Genomic DNA, 10750 nt, shown 5'->3' with positions numbered 1-10750 from the left:
CGGCCGAGGGTCGGCAAGGACCTGCGGCTCTTTGAGCAATGAAGTGTCTCCCAAGCCCGATCGATAAAATCCCCCTTTTTCTCTTTATAAATTAATTTTCAGAAAAATCTTTGTGAGTTTGGTCAAAGGATAAAATAATACTTGGGAACGTTGGCGGAGTGATAAACAGGACAATACATCGGATTACCGGCGAATTCTGCGCGAAGGACCTACACGTTGTGTTCTGCGCACAGCCTGCTCTCCATGACGCGGTTCTTTCCGCCATCTTGTCGGCAATATTATTACTTCAAGCCGTTTTGCAGCCTCAGGTGACCACTTGAACTCCCCTTCTAAGAAGTTATCGACACCCTGATCCTCACTGGGCAGGTAAGCGAGAATACGGTGATGAATGACTTGTATGTAGAAAACAAACGAGATGTTGTTTTTGATAACTCCCTCCTTCAATGGAGGGTGCGCCTGCGTGTGACGTCACCACGTTTGCTGTCCGCCATTTTGGATTACCAACAAACAAAACAAACTACACGTGCACTGCATCATTGTGTCCACGTTTGTTAAAATGGTGAATTTTTACTCATTATTATGTTTTGGCAATTACTTTTGGCTTGAGAGTTAAGAGGAATTCGGAATGAGATTGTCACGTCCAAGAAACGGTGTGTGTGTGTGTTCAGAAATTTCACTTCATGGTGGACATCATCTCACTTTTAAATGGCCTTAACAGAAAGCTGCAAGGAAAGGGAAACACAGCTCACTTGCTTTTAGAAGAGGTGCTAACATTGTTTGCTGGAGACATTGAGATGGGATTGCCGGCTCATTTCCCATCACTGAAACAATTGAACGAGGAGCCAAACTATGAACTTGACACCGAGAACCTAAAAAAAATGTGATTCTGGCAATGCAAGAAGCCTTCACAGGGTGATTTCAGGAATTCAGAAAGGAAAAGGTAACTTTATCATTTGTGCTGAAACCCCTTGAAGCAGACACTTCTGCACTTAACTTTTCACCATTTACAGGAGGAGACCGAGCAGAACTAGAACTTGAACCGGACGATTTGCAGGACAAGGACATGTGGAGTTCTAAATTCAGAGGCTTAGTGACCAAACTCGAAAATCTAGAAAGGCACAGATCTACCCTGGCACTTCAACACAGATGGACTGAAATGCATGATCTTAAAAAACAAGAACAAATTTTGTTTGAAGTTTGGAATTCATCATCACAAACCTACAGTAACATGAAGATATGAATTTGGCATTCTGTCCATCTTCGGATCGACTTACCTGTGCGAGCAAGTGTTTTCAACTGTGAACTTCATAAAAAGCACACTGAGAATCCAATTGAACGAGGTGAGTTTAAAGTCCGGCTTGAAAATGAAAACGACAGCACACCGTCCAAACATCGGACGACTCTCCATTGAAACTCGACAGGAGAAATCACACAAAACTAGGACACTTGGTGGAGCGCATACATCCGCCACACAATGCCTGAAACAGTAGAACATATCAGGCCCAATAAATGTTCGAATTATCATGATATATCTCGTTTCTGGCCCAATCTCTCAATGGTAAAGAATCACTTTAAAAATGGAAAAACTGTGTTATCTGGATATGGATTTGGATCTTCACCAAAACTGAAGCAATTCATCCTTGTCACATCCCCAATGTGTCCACCAACTTTCTGCGGAATCCGTCCATAACTTTTTGAGATATCGTGCCCGATCTTTCAATGGTGAAGAATCACTTAAAAATTTCAGTAGCCGGATCGGGATCTTCACCAAAATCTAATCAGTTCGTCATTGTCACATACCGGACCTGTCCACAAAATTTCATTCGGATCTGTCCACAACTTTTTGAGATATCGTGCACATAGACAAACAAACAGGCACACAGGGGTGAAAACATATCCTCCTTCCACCTTCGGTGATGGAGGTAAATATGGGTAAGCTGACTCGATGTACTGAAGAAAATTTCATGGCCCCTTTCATCGATACCAACTCAATAACCATGTATTGCATTAAAATCAATGTTTGTGTCTTTGTCCTGTTAGTCAATTATTGAAAAAGGGTTTATGTGCATTGTGGCTCTTTAGGTATCTCGTTTCTGACCAAATTTGAAAAAAATGGCTCTTGTTATTTGGGTTGCCGACCACTGCTCGGCCTACAGTCCTTATTATCCGGTCCCGATCATCCGGTCCTTACCACGACTCATCCAGGTCAGGGGTCATGCAGAGCTTGGCCCATCATTGGATTAGGCCATCAGCAAATGGTGAGTGAGAGGGGCTGGGCATGGCACATCATTGATCGTGTGCAGTTTAGAGTTAATAAAGGGGGCAGCACCGAGAAGTGGCAGGCAGGAATGAAGACCGAGTGTAGCAACAGGGTGTGTTAGCTTGCCAAGCTGCTGGGTGACGTCCTGACTCCCACGATCAGTCATGCCTCACTTTTCCATCATCACGCTGGTTCAGAAGGCACCGTGTGTCCTCCCCTTCTTTGACACCCATGGATTTGGCCAAAGCATTCTCCTGCCAACCGACTGTCAGGTTTGGTGCTTGCGAACCTGCTCGTCTTGTGGTGACCCCCGTCATATGTGTCTGAGGCCTTAACTTAAGACATAGTCTAGTTAAGGTTCCGTTCGTTCGCTTGGACTGTCCATGTGTACATATTTGGTAGTGTGTATCTCCTCCATGACTCTAAAATCATGAAACTTAGCAGCCTGAAACTTTGCATGCATACTTGGGGAACCCAAAGGAAGTGCATGAGTGAAAACTGGGTGTTAAGATGAATTAATACACCTCTTTTGAAGATTATTAATGGCCTGATTTAATTATATCCTTAATCAAGGCTCATCCTTCGTCAGTCTGCTCTTCCTCACATGGGTCTTAATTCGCCATTTTTTGGCCTGCCCAACAATGCCTTGATTTGGAAAACGCAGCAAAGGTTTCTTAACGATGAAGTGCTCATATGAATTTTTTTTTTCACTTTCCTCACTCATATTATCGAATGCCTGATCATCATACACAACCATGCCAGAACGGAGGTGGGGGGTGGGAGGTGGGCCAGTTGGCATGGGCCTACGGTTTTGAGAGGGCCTAATGTTAAACAAGTAAAGGAACAAAAAATTACACACTTACATTGATTCTTGTTTTATTCACCGTCATCATTATTCACCATAAAGCTCACCGTCATTGGACTCTGGAGCAGTGGAAACGTGTTCTCTGGAGTGATGAATCACGCTTCACCATCTGGCAGTCCGACGGACAAATCTGGGTTTGGCAGATGCCAGGAGAACGCTACCTGCCCGAATACATCGTACCAATTGTAAAGTTTGCTGGAGGAGGAATAATCGTCTGGGGCTGTTTTTCATCATTTGGGTTCGGTCCCTTGGTTCCAATGAAGCAAAATCTTAATGCTACAGCATACGGAGACATGACAGAAGTAAATGGACAAAATGTTTTGTAAAGAATTTATTTATTGAACATTTGATTCATTTTAATACATACACTAGTATTTGGTAGATTTTCCATTTGCAGATTTCAATGCTTTTACTCTTTCAAGCATAGAACTAAAGAGTCCTGAAATTTTCTCTTGTGGGATTTCTCCCCAGGCTTCATGGAAAAGTTTTAGCAATTCTGCCCATGATGTTGGTTTCCTAGATTTTTTCCGCAAACCTCAATCCAATATTGCACAGAAATGTTCAATGGGATTCATGTCAGGAGAATGACTTGGCCATGGAAGTTGCTTGATCCCATTTCTGTCCTGCCATTCTTTGGTCTTTTTTGCAGTATGGCATGGAGCTCCATCTTCCATTAAAAGAGTGTTGTTTTTCACCATCAGACCAGTGGAGAAGACAGGGAGACGTCCATCCTCAAGGATAGAAATGTATATCGTAGAGTTGATGTTGGCAACACACTCCACAAGCTCTGACCGACCAGCGCTCCGGATTGCTCCCCACACCATCACTGAAACACCACTGTGTTGGACATTTGGCTGCAATCGGTTCAAAGAAAACTCTTGACTGGGAAGTCTCCAGACCCATATGCGTCCACTGTCAGAAAATTGAGCAAATTGGGACTCATCTGAAAGAATGACAGTTTGCCAAATCTCCAAGGGTCTGTTGGCCATCTCGTCAGCCCTCTTCTTTCTCCTTTGAATGTTGGCTGGTCTTCGAAGAGGTTTTCTCCTTGCTGCTCTCCCATAGTAGGCCCAGTTGATGAAGGTACTACACGGCAGTTCTTGAGCTAACTTGGACCTACTCTGCAACATCTGCTGCCTTGCAACGGGGGTTTTCTCAATGGACCGCTTGACAACTCGAAGACATCTTTCTGAGGGCCCAGATCGACCAAAACGGGAAGCTGTGGATTCCTTGCCTTCACTGATGAATTGCACAATCACCTGATTGACCGTAGAAAGCGGAATGCCAACGTTCTGAGATATCTGACGCTGACTGACTCCACCTTCCGAATGGCCAACAATTCCTCCTCTTTGAAAATCGCAAAGGTTGTGTGCTCCCTGGGTTTGAGGCATAGTTAATTGTCAGGACCTCGTTTCTGAAAATAAATTGTTGCATATTAGTACAAATAACAAAGTAAAACTGCGTTATACAGATGAAATGAAGAAATTTTAGGTGTCTATTTACTTCTGTCATGTCTCTGTACAATGACATTCGAGACGATTCTGTGCTTCAAACTTTGTGGCAACAGTTTGGGGAAGGCCCTTTCCTGTTTTAGCATGACAATGGCTCCGTGCAAAAAGTGAGGTTCATTCAGTAATGGTTTGTCTAGATCGGTGTGGAAGAACTTGACTGACCTGCACAGAGCCATGACCTCAACCCCATGGAACACCTTTGAGATTAATTGGAACGCCGACTGCAAGCCAGACCTATCGCTCAACATCAGTGCCCGACCTCACTAATGCTCTTGTGGCTGAATGGAAGCAAATCCCCACAGCAATGTTTCAACATCTAGTGGAAAGCCTTCCCAGAAGAGTGGAGACTGTTATAACAGCAAAGTTATACCAACTCCTTATTAATGGCCATGATTTTGGCAGGAGATGTTGGACGAGCAGGTGTCCACATACTTTTGGCCATGTAGTGTACCTACGAATCACTGTATACATCGCTTTTGGAAGTGTTGTAGTTTTCAAATTAAGAGCTTGAAGTGATTTCATGCATTATATGATGCAATTTTCCACGATCTCCACTCACAGACTAAATATATATATATATATATATATATATATATATATATATATATATATATATATATATATATGTATATGTTTTCGTGTCCTCAGCTGATGAACACCAGCCTTGGATGAATAGCCAGATGGTCTTAACTCCGAGGCGAAGAGGCAAAATTATTGGTGGTTAAGACGCGCGCGTGATGGAAAGCAGCAAATGCACTTACCTGAAGGGAAGCACACATGTTTATTCTCAAACCCATAATGAATAAACGAACAAGGAAATTCAACAACAATGGTTTAATGAAAATGAAAGGTGAGGTAAAATGAAATCCGAATTTGAGATGTCTCCACTCAGTCACAAAAACAGACAAGGAGAAAGATAAAATAAAAGAAAATCCCTCTTTTACACAAGAACTCAGCTTTGCATCCAGAAATGGCCTTTCGGAGCCTGTTAGTCGTCGAACCTCGAAGTCACTGCGTGGAAAACATAAGATGGCACGGAGTTGTTCTCCACGGCACCACGTACGTGAGGTAATTTGTGCGGGCAGTCCTCTTTCACTATCCACTCAAACGCCAAGAGCCCACAAACTGTCACCACACGTCCTCCTCATGATTGAAATTGCCAACACCGCTCTCAATTCCAGGTCCACACACACCAAATTGCACCGCCTTCCTCGTCGATCATTCAAGAGACTGCTGAGAAAGAGCCCAGAGACGTGTTCTTCTTCTTCCCTGCCTCTCCTTGAAAGTGCACAAACTCCATGACCGAGCCGAACAGACAATGGCTCGTGTCCTGGCTCAAGCACAGGAGCAAAATCGCACCAGCACGAAGGCCTTCTCCTCACAGGTGCAAATCAAAGACCGCCAACCTTCCTCCTTGATCAAGAAAACCCAAGAGACAGACTATTTTGTTCCAACCACCATTTCTCACTCCAACCTTCTACCTGACGTCACCCGAAACACCTCATGAACCTCGGGGGCGTGGCCTGCCGGTTACGATTCCTGGGAGGTGGGTTTTTTCTGCTTAGGAATGTTCAGTTCTGTCGGCAGTTTGGTCGGCTGTTGTTGTTGATGTTGTTGTAAAAACGTGGTTTTTATTTTTATGGCCGGCCTTGTAAATGTGAAAACAGGAAAAGGTCACAGGGGGCAATCGCACACTGGGACAAACTCACCTGAGACCCGACCTAGTTGACACAAGACCACGCCCCAGATGGTGACACGTAAACAATCTTAAGCTCACAGTATTCCCGACTTATATTACATCGAGATGTCTCCTACCTGTCCACAGTCCATGCTATACTATACAAGCCTATCTTCACAATGGGATTCCTCCATCTACCCCCACTAATGTTATATATATATATATATATATATATATATATATATATATATATATATATATATATATATATATATATATATATGTATGTACTGTATAATGTGGATGTATATATTATAGTGGGTGGTGAGGATAATCCCACACGCCCAATTGTGGTGGACAGGCGGTGAACACCGGCCAGCCCAGATAGCTGAGCAGTTTTTCTTAGGAGGGGGACATGTGATCCTCAGAGATTATGGCATGAGCTGGATGGGCAGTCGGCACAGGCAGAGCGATGGAACAGATGGATGTACAGCACAAGGGGTTGATACTCAAACCCCATGACAAATACATGGACACAGCAACTTTAAATATATGCGGGGATTTAATGACAATGGAAATATTTACAAGGGTAATTCAAAATGTAATAATAAGTGAAGTAAAGACATGCGGACTTTGATACAGACAAGGAGAAAACAAAATGAAAGAAAATCCTACCTTTATTCTGGCACTTAGCTTTGTCCAGAGATGGTCTTTATGGAACTTTGGAATAAAGGCACTTCATTGTGTGTGTATATATATATATATATATATATATATATATATATATATATATATATATATATATATATATATATATATATATATATATATATACATTGTTACGAATCTGGAACCCATCGCACACAGCAGCCAGGGTCCCTATAGAAGTTATATCGATAAGTCCGTGTTTCTAGTCAGTGGTCCTTCCCCTTTGTTTAATGAGTAAATAATTGTACGTTCGCTGTGAATTATTTTATAGTTTGACCTTTTGTTGCATCAATTACTACAACAACCATATCCTCCTTCGTTTCTCGTCCCACCATCATCCATCGGCACCATTAACACGTGCGTGTCAGCACGTACATGGGCGGAGTTTCCTCGGCCACCAGAGCTCCGTCTCCGCCCCAGAGAGATGGAATGTTCCCCGCGACCAATGAGAGGCGAGACGTCTCAGACGCCGACTTTCCCATGAACCCCGGACCAATGGGAGGCGAGACGTCTCAGACGGCGAACTTTCCCACAGGCTCTCGACCAATGAGAGGCGAGACATCTCAGAAGGTGATCCTTCCCACGACACCCCAGCCCGCAGGAGAAATGCAATATGAGGAACGCCAGGGCCTTGGAAACAGTGTTTGGGTCGGACGATCGGGTTTGAGGTGCCGGAGATCGACTCGTCTGGTCTGGTCGGCTTGGCAGTGATCGGGTCATCTCTCGTTCGTCCACCTGGCGTCCGATGCTTTTCCTCCGTCCCTGGTGCTTGGAGCGGCGTCGTGTTGCGGGTTCGAGTCCCGTCGAGCCAGATTGTCGAAGACCACACGAGGTGGACAGGTCCAAGCGCAGGTCTGGTCTCCAGCTCCCTTTCCTCGAGCTGGAAGACTTCAATAAAGACCATTGGGGTCCATTTCTGCGTGTGTCTGTCTGTTGGCCCATCTTTAAGTAGGAACTGTTAAGTGCTTTTTGCCTTGTACATTGACTGCATTTCTTAGAGTCGGATAACTCTGCCTTTATGTGTTCCCTTTCCCCCATTATTAATAAATCCTCTGTTAAATGTTTCAGCTCGTTTCTGTGTTTCTTTCATTGGTTTGCCGTGCTGTGAACGGGAACCAGGAGGCTTCATTGTTTCCGTAATCGTGCAATCGGCCCGGCAGGATTCTCGTACTTTCCGCTCAGGGTACGGCTAGGATCCGGCTCAGTAACGGCCCGGATTGCGCAGATCCTGCCGAGGGTGAATTTCCACGGTAGTTTGGATGACATGGGTATCTAGGTAAATTAAAATTGGCAATCGACCTTATCCCACGTGGCCGACCGATTGGCGATCTTCGGTCCGATAAGGGACCTGTTGGCTCAGGAGTTATCCGGGTGACGACCTATAAATTCCGGGAGTTCGGTGGAGCTGACTCTACTGATCCACCTAGCGGTCGTGCTCGCCACCGATACCTAGCCCACAACAATTTATTTATTTATTTATATATTTATTTATTTTTATATATATATTTATATAGATGAGATGTTTCTTTGTTTGTGACCCGACTCCTCTGAAGTCCCAAGATGAATCGCCATGAAAATTGATGGGATCACTTTTTTTTTTTTTTTACCACAATGCACCTAAATCGGGGTTTCAAAGTCTTTTTCTCACAATTCATAAATTATAAACACACGAGCTCCCATCTGTTAGCATCTGTACATTGGTAGATCCATATATACAATGCTTTATAAAATGCCAAATTTTCTTTGGATTTAGTCCCGGACACGTATAAATTTGGTCAGGTGGGTGACCACTGATCGTCAAATACGGTATCAAATGTGCAAAATAACTGTTAATCAAGATGTGATCATGACCGGTAAGATCGACTAAGAAGGTGTCACGTGACCTCTCAAATGCCCAAATCATTCAAAAATCGAAAAGAGTAAAAACACAATCCATGCATTGATTTAAAGATAATTTTACTGCTCATCGAACAATACAACTCTCAATGGTGAAAGAAAAGTTTGTAAAAAAAAAAAAAAGGGTACCACCTTGGCTTACTTCACCAAATATACATCAAACAGTTTAATAGAACTTCATTAACATGGTGATTTGATTTTTGATTGTAAATTGATCATCGATGTTTGATTAATTTAATTAGGGATGTCTCATCTTAAATGAGCAATTTTTGGAGTGTGTATTATTGGTATAAACGTGGGAATTCAGTGGAAACGTCAGATTTCATTGTGGGTGGAGCCGGTAACCTTGGCAACGATTATTTTTTTTATTTTCAAATGGTTTCCATGTAACTTTTTGTTTCTTTTAAAAAAAAAAGATATACAATGACAAGTGTCGTGTAACAGCTAACACACAGAATGTATAACAAGGGGAGCAGGAGACAAGAGGGACGGCAAAGGGAAGCACAAAACGGTGGCGAATCGACGCATGAGGAGATCATCATCACACCATTTGAAAGCCTTTTTCCCTGAGCAGGGGTCAGCTTTTTGTGGGCTCCAATCATGGTACCCTTTCTTGTGGCAATGCTTTTTCTGGCCAGATGTCCTTCCTGACGCCAACCCTTTGGTCGCCTTCGACCCTGCGGGGGTAATTACCAGTATACTGGTGCTCATTTCGCCGACCTTCTGAAGGATGACAGGCTGAGTCAACCACCCTGATGCTAACTCAGCAGCCAGTGGGTCTCTAACTCAGGACCCCAAGGATCCCAAGCCACTGCCTTAACCACTGAACCACACCAGGCTCATCGACACATGAGGAGATCTAAAGAAATATTCAATCACAGGTGAGATATATTTCATTTCTTGCAATATCATCGATATTGCTGACCTGTTAACGATGTCTTATTTTAGGGGCATTCAAAAATTACATACCTTACTTGTGGAGGTTGGGGTTTGAAGTTGGGGTTTGGAGTGGAGGTTGGGGTTAGGGTGGGGGTACGTCCAAACGTGATGGAGTTTTACAGGGGTTGGAGAGATGCTTCCAGAGCCGTCACATAAGATTTTTCGTTACATATAAAAACGAGCTATTATTAAAAGGACTTTTTGGATGTTTCTGGGTGAGCTTTCCCATAAAGAACGAAGCAATGGATTTTCTGGATATACAGTAATTCCCAACAGCAATTCACGACTGGACTCTATATATGTATATATGTATATATATGTATATATGTATATATATGTATATATATATATATATATATATATATATATGTATGTATATATATATATGTATATATATACACACATATATATGTATGTATATTTGTATATACATACACACATATACTAGCTAATACAACCCGTCGCTTTGCTGACGTCTGTGCCTGTTTGTGGTGAGGATGTTGAGGTCGTGGAGAGAGTCACTTACCTCAGCAGTGATATTCATGTTTCTGCTGGCTGTGAGTCAGAGGTCAACAGACGTCTGGCTCGAGCTTGAGGAGTCATGGATTCACTGGATAATGGGGTGTGGCGCTGCCGGTACCTGCGCGGGAGGACGAAAGTCCGAGTCTTCAGGTCCTTGGTGCTTCCAGTCTTGCTCTATGGATGTGAGACTTGGACTCTGACCAAGGATCTGAGACGGAGACCTAATTCCTTTGGTACCAGGTCTCTTCGGAGAATCCTTGGTTATCGCTGGTCGGACTTTGTGTCAAACGAGCAGTTGTTGAGAGAGACTCAAATGAGACTTGTTACCTGCATAGTCCGTGAGCATCAGCTGTGACCGTATGGACATGTGG

The sequence above is a fragment of the Eptatretus burgeri genome, chromosome 17, assembly GCF_056783735.1.
Source record: "Eptatretus burgeri isolate ZD-2024b chromosome 17, Ebu_testis_v1, whole genome shotgun sequence".
Lineage (NCBI taxonomy): Eukaryota > Metazoa > Chordata > Myxini > Myxiniformes > Myxinidae > Eptatretus > Eptatretus burgeri.
This window is presented reverse-complemented; position numbering follows the sequence as displayed.